The 17,655-nt window shown below is 41.6% G+C and overlaps 1 long non-coding RNA gene across 1 annotated transcript in view; it reads left to right on the top strand.

The window, feature by feature from the left end:
* LOC116224490 overlaps nt 1-17,655 on the top strand; it is a 90,912-nt gene that overhangs the window by 14,273 nt on the left and 58,984 nt on the right. The window contains exon 3 of the long non-coding RNA XR_004165607.1: nt 16,430-16,512. This is a non-coding gene — a long non-coding RNA (uncharacterized LOC116224490). The remainder of the gene's footprint in view (nt 1-16,429; nt 16,513-17,655) is intronic.

Genomic DNA, 17,655 nt, shown 5'->3' with positions numbered 1-17,655 from the left:
TTGGGTGTGTTGTGGTTCGCTCCCCTATATGTACTCTCATGTCTTTTTCTTCCCATGTTCTTCCATCTTGGCTATAGGAGCACTAGATTGATAGTGGATGTGTTTTGCTTTTAGCTACATTCTGGGCTAAATAAGGTGTAGTTGTTTGAGGGTCTTTGGGGGTGATTGCAGCTAGAAGCCCGTGGTTTGCTTTGGTCGTACTGCATTTTAAGAGTAGGTTAGTGGTAAGGACTAGACTTAGCCTAGACTGTGATGCTGGAAATTGCAAATTGAAACTGAAGATTGCCCCTGCCATGGACTTTATCTTAAAGCGCTAAAGTAAGTAGCTGTGACTACAACTGCAGGTATTGATTTTGTAATTTCAGCAAATTAGGAACAAGACAGGAAAGCTATTAGGCCTTTCACTGATTGCCACTGGTACTTTTTGGGGATGTTGAAGTTGACATTTAAATTAGACCTGAGGCCACACCAGGGGCGAGGCACTGAAACGTGTTTCTAATTATGCAGGTGACCGAGGCAGACACATTCATATGTATGCTGACTGTCTGCCCGTCCTCACATATAGGACACATAATGTATCATACGCACTGAATATATATTGCTGATATGTAATGATGATATTACCCCCCTTTCTAAATTACACATGAGGGCTCAAGCCTTAGAATATAGTAATAAAGGGCCAATATAAGGCCATCTGCACAGCACCAATATCTGGAAATATTAAGAAAAATGGTTGAATTAAGAAATGTGTAAAGCTTAACAGTTTATGTGATTGAGTTACGGTTTTAAAAGTGAATCTAATATGGGACTGTTTAGATATTGTGTAGGCTGGTGAACTGTCACATCCTCCCCGGTCGTTGCCTTCAGAAATATGACACCTCTGAAATCTACGCCTGATCGAAGTGAATAAACGAATCCTCGAAATTAGCCAGATCCATATCAGTAAAATTTAATAAGAGGCTTCCATATGTTATGTTTGCATTTATCATCAAAAAGGATCACTGTTGAGATTTTATGACATAATTTGACTGATGACATGCCTTACAATTATGATTATTATTTTTTAATAATCTTGCGCTTGTTTATTCAGAAAAGATATATGGGTAATTCACTCCAAGCATGGCTGCAAAATTAGTTTTCAGTTAAATTCAGCATCATGAGAAGACAAATACAAATGCAAGGGGATATTTGTGTAAAATTGAGCAATATTCCATTTTCATTGTTTTTCTGTGTGGTTGTAATGAAGGCAAGAATGCTTGTGGCACTGAAAAAAAAACCTAATATGAATAAATTAATAACTAAAAACGAACACAACCAAAGGTGTGAACAGATGTAGTGCTCCATTGCGGGGCATTAGTACAGATGATTGGCAAAAGTGCGAATTAAATTTTATTCAGCACGTCGTGAAGGTGTCATTCTGAAGGGACCGTTTATCTTTGTGGGCGAAAATGGCTCTGAACATGTGTGCGAGAATCGCACTGCTAATTCGTTGATTGCCCTTTGGAAGTTACGCCTGCTAACTGTTAGGTAATTAACACTGGGTTATAATTACACAGCCCCGGGGGGGGCGATTAATTTTTCAACATGTCATATTAGCGGAGAATGGGTTGGGGAAGCTTGTCTTTGGCACAGGATGGTGAGACAGATGGTGCATTGTCAACAGAAGAGATGTTTTGTTTGCCTCAAGTTGTGGCAGAAAAGGTGGTGCCTGGGGAGCTGTCTTCCTCTTTCTGCCTCATTAATTAAATGCTAATTGACTGTAATTATTTACATCGCTCTCCAAATGGAGACATCAAGTGTCTGTGACACAAGTGTCTTGTCACCCTTCAAGCGAAGTATGAAAGACTAATCTATTCTTAAAACCGGGATAATTATGACTTTCTAAAATATTCCGTAGGTTACCATTTAATACAAGAAATCTGTGGAGCCCCATGTACGGACGGAAGTGTTTTGTTTCACCATGCCAACCCCGGGGCCATTTCTCCTGATATCTACTCCACCACTCCTAGTGTACCCATGATGCCTTGTGTCTTATGGCTTTTATTGAAATGTTTAATGCGCCATAGCCTGCAAACAGCTTTTAATGACAAATGAGGAAAACAAAGAAAGAAAGAAAGAGCACAATGTTTACTCGTAATTGTGATACATCCTTACATATACTGCTTTTCACATATTCTATGTTCATGGCATGCCTAGTATAACTGATATGTAATCATATATTTGATTGCGTTCACATTTCCGCCATGAGAAGAAGAGAAGCTGTCAGTTTGTGTGTGACGCCCTGCCTTTGCAGTGTCGTAGTGACACCTCAGTATGACATTGATCAGATAGTCAGTGAACTCGCTGTGGCAGGAACCCCAACATTAACACCTCCAGCTAATCGGCACGACATGAATTTTAACCTGACCTAGAAACTCTCCTAGGCTCCAGCCCTGATTGACAAACCCCGGCATCTTTTCCAGGTCACGTGAACCAGAGGAAGAGTGTACTTGATCTGGGTGAATTAGTCATCGCCAAGTGTCATTAGCATCTATCGTTCATATTCACAGAGTTGCAGAAGGGTTTATAGTAATGGGCCATTTGTGTGTCTGGTGGGAAAACAAATGGATGGATTGAATGGATTTAGGTAGAGTTCAATCTGTCTAGATATTTCTGTAGAGATTTTTAAAGCAAGATGGCATAATAGTCATTGTATTGGGATACTGTCTTAGGCTAACTGTGAGGCCAATCTTTTAAATCTTTTAAAATCTAAATTATAGCTTAAAAAGGCTTATTATACCACGTAGTGATTTTCAGGATTGCAGACATACTGAACTTCATTCTGTGTATTGTCATTCATTGGTGCAGGTTAGAATCCCTCCTTAACGTACAGGGTTATGGCTGACATTGAATTTTACTTAACATCTGTACTTCCTGTGGGGACAAATAGTTATTTGCAATGCCTCATTTAAAGTAATAGAAAAATCCAAAGGTAGCATTAACGGAGCATTTTATAACAAGACAACAAAAGAGCTTTTTTTGGGTGCTAGTTTTTTTTTTTGTTTGATGTACATTTTCATCAGTGTAATCCCCAGTGTCCTGAGATTGTTTTTTTTTGTTCAGTCTTTCTTTCGCTCTCTCTTTTTTTCTCCCTGAATAACACTGGCAGATAAGGGGGTCCTACATATTCAGGACTACTGTAGGTGCAGGCAGAAGCGCTGGATTTTTCCCCTCTAGTCAATTGCGGAATTAATTTCAGCTGGCAGCATCATGCTGTGGTCATTTTGTCTGGAGAGACATGTTGTTATCTTGATTTGGCCATAACAGCTACGAAATGATCACCCAGCATGCAGCCTGGCCGGATGGCGCAGGGAGGCTGGCTGCCTGGGTTGGCTTTTTAAAATACAGGCGAGGAGGACGCGGGGGCTGCAGGTCGTTTTAGCATTCAGATAAGAAAGAAAGAAAGAAAGAAAGGGCGACAAGACAAAGGGAACCCGAAAAGCATGCAAAATTGCAGCTGTCATCAAACAAAGTGTCTGATGGGGAATGGAAAGCAGGACTCAAAGACCTCTTTTCTTTTTCTCTCTCTGATGACATGAAAGTGCAGATCCATAGTGCTTCTCAAAGCAGACATTTGTAGCCCCCAAACTGTGACAGTACTGTATTGGCAAGCAGGTAGACAGTCAGTGTGTCGTTATGGTCAGTGGTGTCATAAAATGTTTACAGCCGTTCTTGACTGTGAAATGCAAATATTCATTTTGGTCCATTTTCAGTGACTTATCGGTCAAAAACAGGAAATCTGTGGGATCTCACTGCTGTCCTAAAGGGCTTGGCTGAATAGACTTGTGTCTGTAGTCTCTTATGTGAGCAACCCACTGGTTCATTACATTAAAGTTGGGAAGAAACAGACGGCAAGTATGCAGAATGGGGCGTTTTGTACATTTCATAAGCCTGGTACAGCCGCCTACTTTTTCTTATCACACAATTTGCATTGAGAAAAGATGATATTTCTCTCTGCAAGTTGTAGTCGAATATTGAGATTTGAAATGTTCGTGTGCCTTGATGTCAGAGAAATTGCCGAAGGGGTCACTATAATCAGTGATTACATTTTAATCTGAATGAGAGGAGGACTAGAAATGATGGATTTCATAAGAAGCATTTTATGTCTTTATGAAGCTTCCGTAGAACCGGACAGCGAGTTCCAGGAAGATTAGAACACTCGCATGTACTGAGATATATCGGCGCAGGTTAGTGTCCCTTTTTTGCATACAGCATTATGACGGGCATCATAGTCACAGATCCACTGCTGAGCTACAGCAGTGCAGAAAGAATGACCCTGCACTATTGGTATTAGGCTTACTGTGCAGTGTGGTGCAAGCTGTCAAATAAACAAAGATCAGTCAATAGATAAACAAGTAAATGGAAATGATGATGATAATAATAAAACATATATACAGGTATTGTACCATGTAATGAACGGGCATAAAATTCAGGTCTCGTTAAAATATAATCTACACATTTACAACTTATTTTGTGGTGTTCAGTGAAACCCTAGTGCTTAACTGTGAGTAGATGTTGTCTGTAAGGAGCCTTTTGCACGGGATGGACAGAGTTACCCCTCCCTCTTGCGTCCATCGTTGTTCTTTTGGATGTTCCCTTTGAATTGGCTCTGTGTGTGAAATGTGCTCTATAAGTAAACGTGCCCTGCCTTGCCTTCTTGTTAAAGCCACTCTCTTTATGCGTGTCAGTTGCTGTCATCCTTCCACAGCAGTTTGTTCGACCAAATCTGGCCATAATATATCATTATCACAACTTTGGGAGGAAATCCATAGGATCAATGTTGGCCTGGTCCCTGGGCTGTGGATTGCTTTCGCGCTGAGCGGCTTGTTGCGCCACAAGTCAAGTCCATTGAGCCACAGGCGACCGCAGACTGCTGCAGCCCTGCTGCTCTGCCCTGGGTCTGCACGCGGAGGAAACCAGCCAAGAAAATGCCCAGAGATAACGGGGTCGATACCCCCTGACCCAATCTGAAGGCGATCGGGGTTACCGATTAGTGCTTTTTATTCAAATACCAGCTAAGCTTATAATTAATTTGTTCCCATTTTTTTGTTCTTGTTTTTTTTTTTGAAGACACAACAAAAACAGGGTATATTTGTTTGGCAAATGATGATTCACAGAACGAGAACGCACAAACCTGCCGATACAGAGACATGAATTTGACTCTTAGAGGCCAGACAGGACAGAGAGGCTGTGCTTGAGGTTGAGGTCCGCAGCACAAAGCACACACACCTCCCCCAGTTAATAATGACCTCTCCCCCTCATCCCTAATGCACTGGTCAAGCTTTGGTGTGGATTGATCACTCAGCCTTCAAGCTTTTTTTTTTTTGTCTTCATTAATGTGGACTCTGGTCAGCGACGGCCAAATGGAGAGTTGTTAGGGGGGGGTGTGTGTAGATGTGTGTGTGTGTGTATGTGTATGTGTATGTGTATGTGTGTGTGTGTGTGTGTGTGTGTGTGTGTGTGTGTGTGTGTGGTGTAGGGGGGGGGTGGACTTCGAAAGTAATTACCATCCGATAAACAGGTCAGGAGTGAGTGCGGCCACAGCTGCTGCTGCTGCTGCCGTGGCCACCGCCGTCCGTGGTGGCTGGCACTTCAGGCAGCTAAGCTCCCGGGTATTGATTGGCCAGTCTGTGACATCTCCTAAGCCATGTCACCCAAGTGAAAGAAGACTCCAAATTGACCAATAATAAAGTGTTGGGGAAGTTGTAGCCGCCACCTCCAGGGACTTGTTCATGCGCTGGAGAGGATGCTCCTCCTCTCGCACCATCAATCCTCCCTGAAGGCTCAATATAGTGCTAAATTAGCCAAAGGGACAGCGGAAGGACCACTGGACATCTGTTACAGACCCTTGACTTATCCCCCCCCCCCACCATCCCCCACCTCGGCATCTCTGTACCTCCAACCCCGCACCCCATTTAAATACTGCAGTAAAACAGTCCAAAAGCCTCCAGCAATATTAGCCAGGATTTACAGTTGAAAAGAGGGAAGACGTGGGATATCCCTCTAAGTAACAACAGATCTATATGAGAAGTGAAATTTGCACAAAGAGGACCCCACCCCTCCCAACACACACTCTCACTCACACACAGACACACAGACACAGACACACACACACACACGGATGGACGCGGTGAGACTTTAATGTTATTAACTGGGCTCATCTTTCTGAGAGTGACAGTTATGTGACTCTGTAAAAGAAAGGACCTAAATTACACTTGGGTCCGTTGCTGACTGAGGCAGTGGTGCTTAATGGCAGCCTCGGGAGACAAGCCTTTCATAACAAGCAGGAAAAAAAAAATTATAACCCGTGTACACGAACAAAATGTGAAATATTTAGAGACTGGAATCAGTCAGCAGTCACTTCTGGGTGTGCTGTGACTTGTTTTTTTTCTGCTCCTTTCGTTTCTTTTCTGTTCTTTAACAGAGCATAACATGCCTTATCAGAATACTATGAATTTATAAGGCTCCTGTTCCCCGCTCCATGACAGAAAAGTGCCAGTAATTGTTAGCTCTTTTGTGTTTATTCTGGTATTTTTCCTTGTCGCCCCGTCCTCGCCTGTTCATGGGCCACTGATCCCCCAATCGCCTTAGCCGACTTTATATCAAAGAGCAACAAGCATGGAAGTTGTCTGTGTACTCTGGGTGCAGAGTGAAAAACCAGCCAATATGAATATTTAATCCGAGAAGACGGGCGCTGGACTTTGTCTTTCATTGGATTTTGCGGCGAGAAAAGATGAATGGAACTGCAAATGGGAGAAGGTTGTTCCTCTCTTAGGTTGAATCTTGGAGATAAATGGAAAAAGAATTACCATACATATATCTCTTTCAAAACACTGCTTCTGCAAGAGAGTGGTCAAAGGATGTCTCCCACACAGATCAATGTATTTTCACTCAGACTCAAGCAGGCAAATTTATATAATTTTATCTTTGGAATTGCATCCATGTTGGTTTTTTTGTTTTTGTTTTATTTTATTTTTCAACAGAGCGGAGAGAACCATTTATTTAGACTCGCTGCCTATTTAATTAGAAATCACTGAAATAGCAGCTTGCATTTGAGGAGATGATGGTGCAGTTTTTGCTCATTGATTTTGCATTATTGCTAAAGACATACCATGGTTCCATTCAGCACTGGGGGGTCTGTTGGGAGCAGTGCTGATGTATTGAAATGACCCCCCCCCCCCACACACACAAAATCAATTGTTTTCTCTTGCATAAAATGTAAGGCGTAGATGTGCGGGGACCCTTTTGGTTCCCAACTGATGGAATTGCTCACTGTTGACTTTCTGCCAATAATTGACAAAAGTCGTTAATTTCATCCAGGATTTTTTTGCTGGTATTTAAACACGATGTTTAATTTAAATACAGTATGCAAAGAAGTGTGATGATTACATGGTTGTTCACGCTGAACATTAATTTCAGCAATGGTGGTTCATTTGTTTGACACTGTGGGGAACGTATGTTAGAGAGTACAGTGTAAACAGCGACTTGGCCAGTCTGCTGAAAGCGCATGCTGTGCCTTTTCATTTCACGTTGAATGTACTAAACCTGTGGCAGATTGCGTAATCAACGAATATCACTGCCCTCTAACCGCAATTTGAGGCGCCCAGAACTGAATGGAATCATCCAATCACAGGTGCAACTGAATGGAATCATTCAATCACAGGTGCAACTGAATGGAATCATGGAACCATCGACCGACATTAAAAAGGAATCAAATGTCTAGCGGTCAGGAAATAAATATACATGCTAATAAGGTCTCATCAAACAGAGAGATAATGCAGGGTAGTAGTTCTACAACCACTCAAAAAAATACTCTCTGACTATTTGTGCAGTTGTAGTATAATAGTGTAGCAGGCATCTACTACAAGTGGATGAAGTGAAAAAGTGATGGCAACCTACGTCACTCCTTGCGCTTCTGCTCCCATACTGTTGCCCAAAGCCCCCATTCTTCTCAGGCTGCTTCCATTAATGCATATGCATAAGTCAGAGTGCAACATTTCATTTTGCGGCAGGCACGATGCAGTTTTAGCCATGTCTGGTCTGTTCATACACACCACGTCATGTTTTTAGGCACACATTACGATGAAATGTTAGTACATCTGCCCCTGAATGTTTCATGTTTGCTTTTATATGAAGCAGTATGATGTTTCTAAGGCCTGTTGAGAAAGCTGCATTGATTTAGTTTCATTGTAGGCCTGTTTTGGATTATGGTCATCAGCATAGTTCACAAAATGTATTTAAAAAACGAATTAACTCAGGGAGGAATCCTAAGCAGGTGGAACGCGGTCATAACATCCCATAATGCTTGATGTTGTAACCTCTCTCCTCTCGGGATGGTTTGCAAGCTTTTGTGTCCGTGGAGATATCAATGGCCAAGCGGAATCACTCTTGAGTGTGCAGTGCAGGGAGAAAAAGCTCTTAAATGACTGGTAAATCAAACACTTTTCTTGAATGAGCTGCCTTTGTGGATTAGCAAGATCATTTGCATTACTTTGAAGTATTCAAAGCATTTTGCAGCCATTACAGTAATTAACATCATTGTCGATGTCAATTGCACGATGCCACAAGGCATCGCAATTACACCCATGCTAATTAGGCTCTGACTAAGCTTTTAGAGAACAATTACATTATTTAGCTGATCCAATGTAGAAGCCCCCATGGATATTGTGCAGCCCACCATCACTACCACATTCACTCTCCCTCCCTCCCCCCTCCCTCCCTTCTTACCCCTACACACCCCACTGCACATTTTGTCTTCGTGTTTTGTCTGTGAGCCTCTTGCTAGACAACAAGGACAGCGGACAAGTGCAATTCCCCGTCTGATCTCCAAGGCCTCATTGTTGTGACGTCCCCGAATTAAAGCACGCCCTTATTAGGCCAGAGCCCTGCTCCAAGCTGCGGAGGCTCACACTGATGAGAGCCGTGTAGATTGTGACACTGATATCACCAATAACATCTTGCGCATCTCGCACATCTCTTGTTTCTGCTTAATTGGTTCAAGTGGTTGTACTTCTAATGTGCAGCGCAGGCCTTACATTTAAATCAGAAGTTTTAACAAGGCGCTTTTTTTTTTTTTTTTTTGCATTGTTCCCCTTTCATATGTAAATTATGATGTTTTGTCTTATACTACTTTTTGGTCATTTCAATAGTTCGTTCAGTTCATGCATTACTTTCACCCTTCATGTTAAATTATTTACATTAAATGTATCTACTCAATAGGTACCTGTATCTCAGCGGACATGTGGTACATTTGTACATACACCTCAGGGCTCCAGGCAAGAGAAAATCCATACTCTAAATATTAAAGAGCCAAATCAAAGTTTTAGGAGCCAAATGTGAAGGAAAATAAAAAAACAGATGCAGATGCAGACGCAGTGTCTATGTTCAGTATAGTTTGGTCTGTGCTCCCTTTTGTCTTGTCAGTGGTCTTGACTTTGCACCGGATTCTGTAGCCTAGCAAGGCCTCCCTTTACTGGTGATGGGCAATATTACTGGGAAATAATAGGTTTTGGCAACATTGTCTGAGAGATATGATAAAATGCATGAACATGTTTTATATTGTTACTTATTTCTGCAACATGCTAAATAGGGTGCCAGGAGTCCATATAATGTAAAAAATATGCCTTGTTTACAATTTAGTATTGGACACAACATGATTTCACCACCTATGCTGAGAAACCAATCAAAATACAATCAGAACTCACAATTAACTTTCACAGTTTCCTTGGAAGAGATCTCAAAAAGTGGCTACTACCAAATAATTAACTTGACTGTGTGGCTGGTGCAATCTTTATAATCGCCACATCTTAACACTAACTTCTGTGTCTAAGAATAACATTGGGATTTTGAATTCTTGCACCTACCAAACTTTATTGGTAAGGAAATACTCAGATGATCACATACGTGATGTAGACATGGATGTGACGTGACGTGGACAACGTTGGAGTCTTCAGTAGCCTAGTTACCTAAGAGCTTTTAGTGAGTTGTAGCAAACTTTATAAATGTTGTCAGGCTACTGTAGTCAACCTAAATGTTAATTAGATTAACACACTATAGCCTACTTTATCATCTATGTGTTTGACAGAATGTTGTGTCACGGTGATTTTCAGGCATCTGTCAAACTTTCGGCGGCTGGGGAAATAGTAGCCTTAGACGTGTGTTTACTTCTTTCAGGAGTGAGGAAAGATGACCGGCGATGGGCGACCTGCTGCACAGCTCTGCCTATAGTTACCACTGACAGATTTCATGAACAGTTATGCTAGTTGAAAACAAATGCCAATGTCAATATAATGTTTCACAACGCTGCACCATGAGTACACTTGTCCATTGAGTCAAGTCATCCGAAATTTTGAGTTGTCATGATGATGTTTTTTTTTTGCCTGTTTTGCACAATTGGACAAGTGCAATGTTGAACCGTGTCACATCATGATGTATATATCAGCTGGCTGACGGAAAAGTGTTCACCTGGGGGACTGTCGCCAATGGCGACTGACAAGGAAAAAAATTGTTGCAAAATGTAAAAGTTAAGTCGCCATCTGGAGCCTGCACATATAAAGGCATACATTTCATATATGTGTGTAAATATTATTATTATTATTATTATTATTATATTATTTCTATTCCACTTATAGACTTGCGTTACTGAATGGAAACAGAGGAGACGGTCCTCAGGGGAAAAGCCCAACCCACTACACCGGCCTCCTCAGTACTGTGACATCACCTGACTGTGTTAAAAGATCCGTGACCCTTAAAGTGTTTCCTGTGCAAGGCCAGGACCTGTAAAATAGGTCTTGTTTTGGGCGAATTTGTGCGCATTACTGCCCTTACCGTGATCAATAGCGGCACGGCCTCCTATTGATCCGCTCGTCTGCAGGGGAACGTGAGGGAATGGATCTGTTTTGGTTTTCAGTTAGACCACACACACGGGCCATAGGGTGAAGATCCGAGCTGAAAAGACGAGCGAGGGGCCATTCTGCGTGTTGTTTGTGTGTGTGTGCATGTGTGTGCGCGCATGTTTGTATTTGTGTGTGCGCGTGTGTGTGTGTGTGTGTGTGTGTGTGTTTATGTGTTGGCTGCTTTGTTGACAGGACTTTACACATAGTACTTCTGCAGAGCTGAAAAGACAAGCCAGGGGTCATTCTACGTGTGTGTGGGCGTGCGCGCTGGTGTGTGTGTGTTTATGCTTTGGATGACGTGTATGTAACACCTTACACTTGATAATCATGCAACTCAACTGGTACAGTAGCATCCTAGTAACATCAAAGTTCTGGGGGTTAATTTCCGTCTGTACGCATGCTTGTAAAATATGCACCTTTGCTGCCTTCCAAGACTAAACCTCTTGGCTGCAAGTGTGTGTGCCAAATAAAGAATGCACTGACAGACACTCATTTCAGAGTGTGTTATAAATTCAGTCCTCATCATGTGGTTTTGTTGTATTTTCTATTCATTACTCACTGGCTATTTTGAAAACAAACTTTATTTGCAGGAGACAATTTAATGCTGTGATCGCATCAACCATGGTTACGCGGTCATGATGCTGGCCAGCCCTGTGCACTGCAGGCAGATGTAGTGCCAATCATCATTTTTGTTAATTACCTAAATGTCAACCTGAAAATGGTCTGATTTGCTGTCCACTGTGGACATGGCAGCATGGATGAAGAGAGGGCCTGTAGGGCCTGAAATTCCCCCTTTCATTTTCTACACACACACACACACACACGCGCACACACACACACACACACACACACACACACACACACACACACACACACACACACATCCACTCACAAACACTTACCAAATACACACACATACATGCAAACACACACACATACACACACACATACTTTCTCTCACTCTTTTTTTGACATGTGCGCACACACACAAACACACACACTTTCTCTCTTATACACACACACACACACTCACATACACACCAACATGATCCTCCCTGCAGAGTGCCTTGAGCTCCCTCATTAATCCTTACATGACAGTCCTTGACCGCCTGACGATACCTATGACTTCCCCAGAACAGGCCTGCTGGACAAAGTCGCCACGGCAACCCCCCGATGACTGTGGTGAGGCCATTCCCAAGTTTCCTTAAATGAGACGACTGTCCCAGCTGCTCAGGATCGTTAAAGAGAGCCCCTCCCTCGTTCTCGCCAACCATGACTAGGGCACTGTTAGGGTCATTCAGTACCAGACGTGAGTAAGCCCGCATGCATTCAACCAAAAATCATATTGATGAGCCCCCCCCCCCCCCCCAACCCATTTCTCACTTGTGTGGAAAGGCCCAGTGTATGGATGCAAAGGTGCTGTTCCTTGTATGTTGTTATGTGCTGATGATGTCGGCTACCAGGGTAATGCAGCTGGAGTATCTTGCTCATTTCTTTAAGAGGGGAACTTATGAACTTGACTGAACGCTGGAATCAGATTACTGTTGTGACAATGCAGATTCCAGACGCATCCTGTTCAAATCCATTAATCAGCGATAGATAGCAGATGCATATACTGAGCGCAACTTCACTGAGTGTAATTGTGGGTTTTATGTGCATGCACACACTCGCGTTCAATCAAAGGCGGATTTGCGGGGTGTGTATGTGTTTAGTGCCCAGTTGAAGCGCCGTGGTTCTGTTTACAAAGAGCTTCAGAGGTGGGATGGCGTCAGCCTCAGATTAGCCCACATACCTGCCTTTCTCTTACCCCCTCTATTCATTACCCCTCTGTGGACGCCATAGCTGCGCAATGTTTTAATCATGATGGGGAGTAGTGGGGGGAGGTAGCTTGTTTGTAATTATAAACACTGAGGACTTGCGGATATCAAAGGAGATTTGATGGAATTCAAGCCTATGGGCATCCACTGTTGCTTTGAAAATGGCCCTGCAAGAACATCAAAAGCGAGGGCCCCCGTTTCTTTTGAGGTGTCCGTGTTTGCTGTGTTTGCATATACCTTTAAGGCCTTCTGCTTTTTCAGGCAGCAAGGTCAACATTTGTTGTTTGTGCTCAGTCAAAAAAATAAAAAGACTCCCTTCTATTAACTCTCACCCCTCCATGACGACACACACATTGGAAATACCCGAGACGATCTGAGAACACCTTAAATGCCTCATGGCTTCAAATAGCTTTTTATTTCAGGCTGTTTGCTGGGATCGAAGCAAGGGATTCTAGATATATCCGTTGGCTGTGCACACATGTTATTCAACTATGATCAAGAAATGCTATTTGATGTGGTCATTGGGCCGGTATTTTAAGTGATGTTGATAATTACACTATGTAGTTGGATGTCCAATCTAAAATTGACAAAGCCAGTGAAGTCTAGCTCTCCGTACATTTAAAGAGGTTAAGGTTCCTCAAGCAGGAAAAGATTAAAAAAAAGTAGCCTCACGTCTAACTCGATTGAAAATAGCCAATAGCACGATTTTGAATATTCACTTACCACTGAAATGTTTCCATGTGTTTGATACTGTAGACGTTAGCTCAGGCCTATCCACTCACCCCCAAGCCAATCTAAAGTTGCAGTTGCTGAACATTAGCAAAAAAGTGGAACTGCAACCATATAACTGGCTAGGGGGATAAAGTTAATCGACCCGTCCAATTTCCTAAATATTTATTATCAGCTAAGTCATGGTAATTGGAGCTTCTTTTAAACTGCTACCTGTGCGTTGATGCATCTCTCTGTCCCTTTAGAAGAAGCTCTCATGATATGAGATGGCTCACAGAGCGCATGCATCATACAAGTAGCCAGTGTAGTTTTACACTTTTATATGGCCAGTGTAACTGTGTCCAGTTTATCGAGTCTGGCATCTGTTACAGATACAAATTATAAACTCACCTGTTATGTTGTTACACTACCTTAGATTTAACAACAACAACAAAAAAATCAATGGATTCCGACATAAATAGACACGAACAGACATAAACAACATAAACAGATGTCTTACTTTAAAGTAAATAGAGAGAGCCTTTGTGACTGAATGGATTTGCAGTGGTGCAACAATGTATGAAACCCCCCCTACAAAGACCCATATGAAATAAAGTCCAAATTAAGTCCAAATTAAATGGAGAGATCTGATCCCTCTTTGATTTCTACATTGAAATGTCCTTGTTTTTTTTTTAAGTGGATTCCTTCAATTGTGAGATGCAAGTCACGAACATTCACTTAATTGTATTGTCCCTTCTCGTCATGCCTAATTCCATATTTATTCTTGATTGATTTGAGACCTTGAGTAATATAAGTGAGGGCTGGTGCCTTGTGCGTGATTACTGATCCCAAGTCATCATATCAGACCTTAATCTTCCCCATTTAATTGAAAAAGATAGATAAAGGGGCCTACTGAGAATATTTTTTTTTCTAATGAAACCATAGAGATGACTCTGGCCCTCTGGTAAAGGTTGTTTATTGTATGGGTGAATCGATGATGCACTGGTGCCCATAGTGTGTGTTTGGGAAATAGTATAGGTATGCTCTTATTCCTGATGATAATGGCTTCAGCTCACCATTTTGTAGAAGTTGTTTGCCACGGGCCCTGAAGTAGATTATGCAATGGTGGCAGGTAATCGGATAACAATAAGGACAAGGGAAGCAATTTGAACACATTGTAGGCAAAAACCTGTGGGCTTATATAACCCGCTGCTCAAAGTCCTTGATTGTTTGGATATTCGCCATTCAGTCAATGGGTTGTTTTTGCTTGTAGTCGCTGAAAAGAAGACAATGAAATTGTACAAAACATTCCAGGTTCTTATTTGTTCTTACACTTTAAACAGAAGCACACACGAGTGCTGGCATGGCCTTGCATAAATGAATCATAAAAGGCAGGCCTTTTGAGAGTGACCTTGATTATTTTTGAGAACACGTGGAAAGGGGTATGTTTGTGTGTGTGTTTTTTATTTTTCAATCCTTCTTTTTCTAGGGAGCAGAAACTCCAACATCTCTGGAGTAATTTTCATTCACATCTAAACACACTGCAGCTGAAGTAAACAAGGTCCAGTCTGAATGTGAGACACACTTGATAGTCATAAAGGATTTTTTTCACTTGAATGACAGAAGATCAAAGGCACTCTGCATTTCTGAGGTAGAGCATAGCCCCGAGCTGTGAAGAATAAATTTAGAACAAATTTTCTTGCTCTTACAAGGTATTACTTTAATTTCTCTACTTGCTGCAGTGGGGGAGGAGAAGACAGGGGAATATACAGTAGATATCCAACACATCTTCCGTACAACCTTGTTTTCGATCACAAATATATAATACGCCACCTGCTCCTTATTTCTTTAAAATCAGTTGTGTTTTGAAATGAAAAGCAATTTTCCTTGGTTTATAATCCTGGGTAATAGTCAACCATCATTTTTAATCTTTAGATGCATTTTAAATCCAAGCTGTAATGTCTTAACTCTTTGACAAGGTCAAATATCTTAGCAAAAAAAAGCTTAAGCTTTGTTTTATATGAAAGAATTACACGATTAATACCGAAGAATTAATCACGTATGATTCAAATCTACCAGATTGGGTTTGTGGTAAGGATTATTTCAGATAGTTTCTGGCCTACTTTTTTCCCATGGCATGAATTGACATTGCCTCGGAAGTGCTGTTATGAAGAAGCATTAACTCTTTGTTTGTCACGACACTTCATAATAGGTTCATAAAAGCATCTGAATGGGTTTGCTTCTTTTAATCAATCCTGAGGTTCTGATCTAAACCACTGAGGTAAAACTCACTCTCATGCCAGCCTGTGTGATCGGACACGCTTTCAGGTCAGGTCACCTTAGGGAAGACTGTTCAGTTTAGATCACAGAGCCCACTCAACACTATGTTCTGTGTTTTTGTGATGAGCATGTATGGTAACGAACTGAGAGTGATCACTGACGGTCAACTCTGACTGAAGAGAATTTTAAAACCACTGATACAATACACACCACCAGTTGGCAGTCAGAGTCGTGTATGAAATGGATGCTCAAAATAACTGACAGTAACACTATGGGCTCTTATTTAATTTAACGGGCAACGTGCAAAGTCCATCGCTCATGAACTAAAGCCATCATGTGGAGTGTGGGAGCACTGCGCTGGCCCACCCATGTTTGCACTCAGGATCTTGCTCATGGTATTAAATTAGCAACATTATTTTGCCAAGTTATTAAATTAGCTTTAGTTCATGCGCGGCTGACTTTCCTCATTTCTTTGCTCATGGCCAGTTGCCCGTCAATGAAATGAGGGCCCAATATCACTAAAATTGTTCTGATACCTGAATTAACATTTACCCTTTTGTTGTTCTTCCTATGCCTTCCTCTCTGTCTTCTCTTCTCTCTCTCTCTCTCTGTCTGTCTGTCTGTCTGTCTGTCTGTCTGTCTCTGCCTGTCTGCCTGCCTGTCTGTCTGTCTGTCCTCTGTAATTCTCAGTGAAGGATCTACTGTATGTTTCCCTGTGTTGACCACATCTGAAGTCAACCAAAGATCTGGACTTACTCTTCCAGCTTCAGCAGGTAACTTATAGAGTATACTTCAGAGCAGAAGAAGAGCCAACAAACGTTTAAATCACTGGCCAATAGCTCCTGCTTTTCCACACTTTTCTTTTTTATATTATTGTGACTAGGTAATCATTTCACACCTGGCTTTTCCATATTTATGATGGTCCATGAGGGTATGTTTTGTTTATGCAAACTTCTTTCATAAACTGGACAGCCCTGTCTTTTTTTTTGTTGTTTGTCATGTTTGTCAAAACATACTATGATTTATAATTTATGTGATTTATGATGCGTCTGAGAACGAAGCTATCAGAAGACTCCATCGAGAAGTTTCAGGTCTCTTTTTAAAGTCAAATCAGACTCCAGGACACATCCACAGAAGTTTAATGACTTTGAATAATATCTCCAACACTCATTCTCAGGGCAGGCTACAGCTTCATTAGAATATTGCATTTATTTTTTAACTCATTTTTTTTTCATTCATATTTATACCTGTCTAATATTCTTGCAATTCACTTAGCAAAGTCGTAAATCAAGCTGTGGGCCTGGTTGCTTTGTCCAGTCTCCAAGGCCACAGGTGTCACCACTTAAAGCGAGTTTATCGATGAAACATTTATCTTTTGGTTTCATCCTTAATCATGCATGCATCCCTCAGAACAAGCTGAGAGCTGTTGGCTATGGTCAGCTACAATTGATTTAACTAATCCTTTGCCGCAAAAGTTAGACATGGTTGCATCTCAAGAATAGATACTTGGTTGAGTTAAACAGAATACTACCCAGAATGCAATTGAACGGCTTGATCTTGTTGAATTCTGTCTATTTTAGTATTGCCTTGGATTCTTTTATTTGTTAGCAAATGTAACAGTGCTTTATGTCACATAATTTTACCCACAAATCCATACCATGCTGAAACAAATGTATGGTATTGCATAAGGCCCCATATCATGCATTTGGCTGTGTGCTTTTGAGCATACTGGGTCAGTTTGCCGTTCATGCTTTCGTAACGGCATTGTCTGTTAGTAGGCACAGGTAAAGACAAGTCCTAGCAAGCTGGACTTCCCTGGAAGCACAGCACATGCTTGATCAATCTGGTAATTTATAAAAACAACAAGAAGGTCAGCTCATCACGTCTTTTTGAGGAAAGACGGAGGCTTTTCATAA

This window comes from Clupea harengus, chromosome 17, assembly GCF_900700415.2.
Source record: "Clupea harengus chromosome 17, Ch_v2.0.2, whole genome shotgun sequence".
Taxonomy (NCBI): domain Eukaryota; kingdom Metazoa; phylum Chordata; class Actinopteri; order Clupeiformes; family Clupeidae; genus Clupea; species Clupea harengus.
Note: the sequence above shows the minus strand (reverse complement) of the source record. Positions and strands in the feature narration are given on the sequence as shown.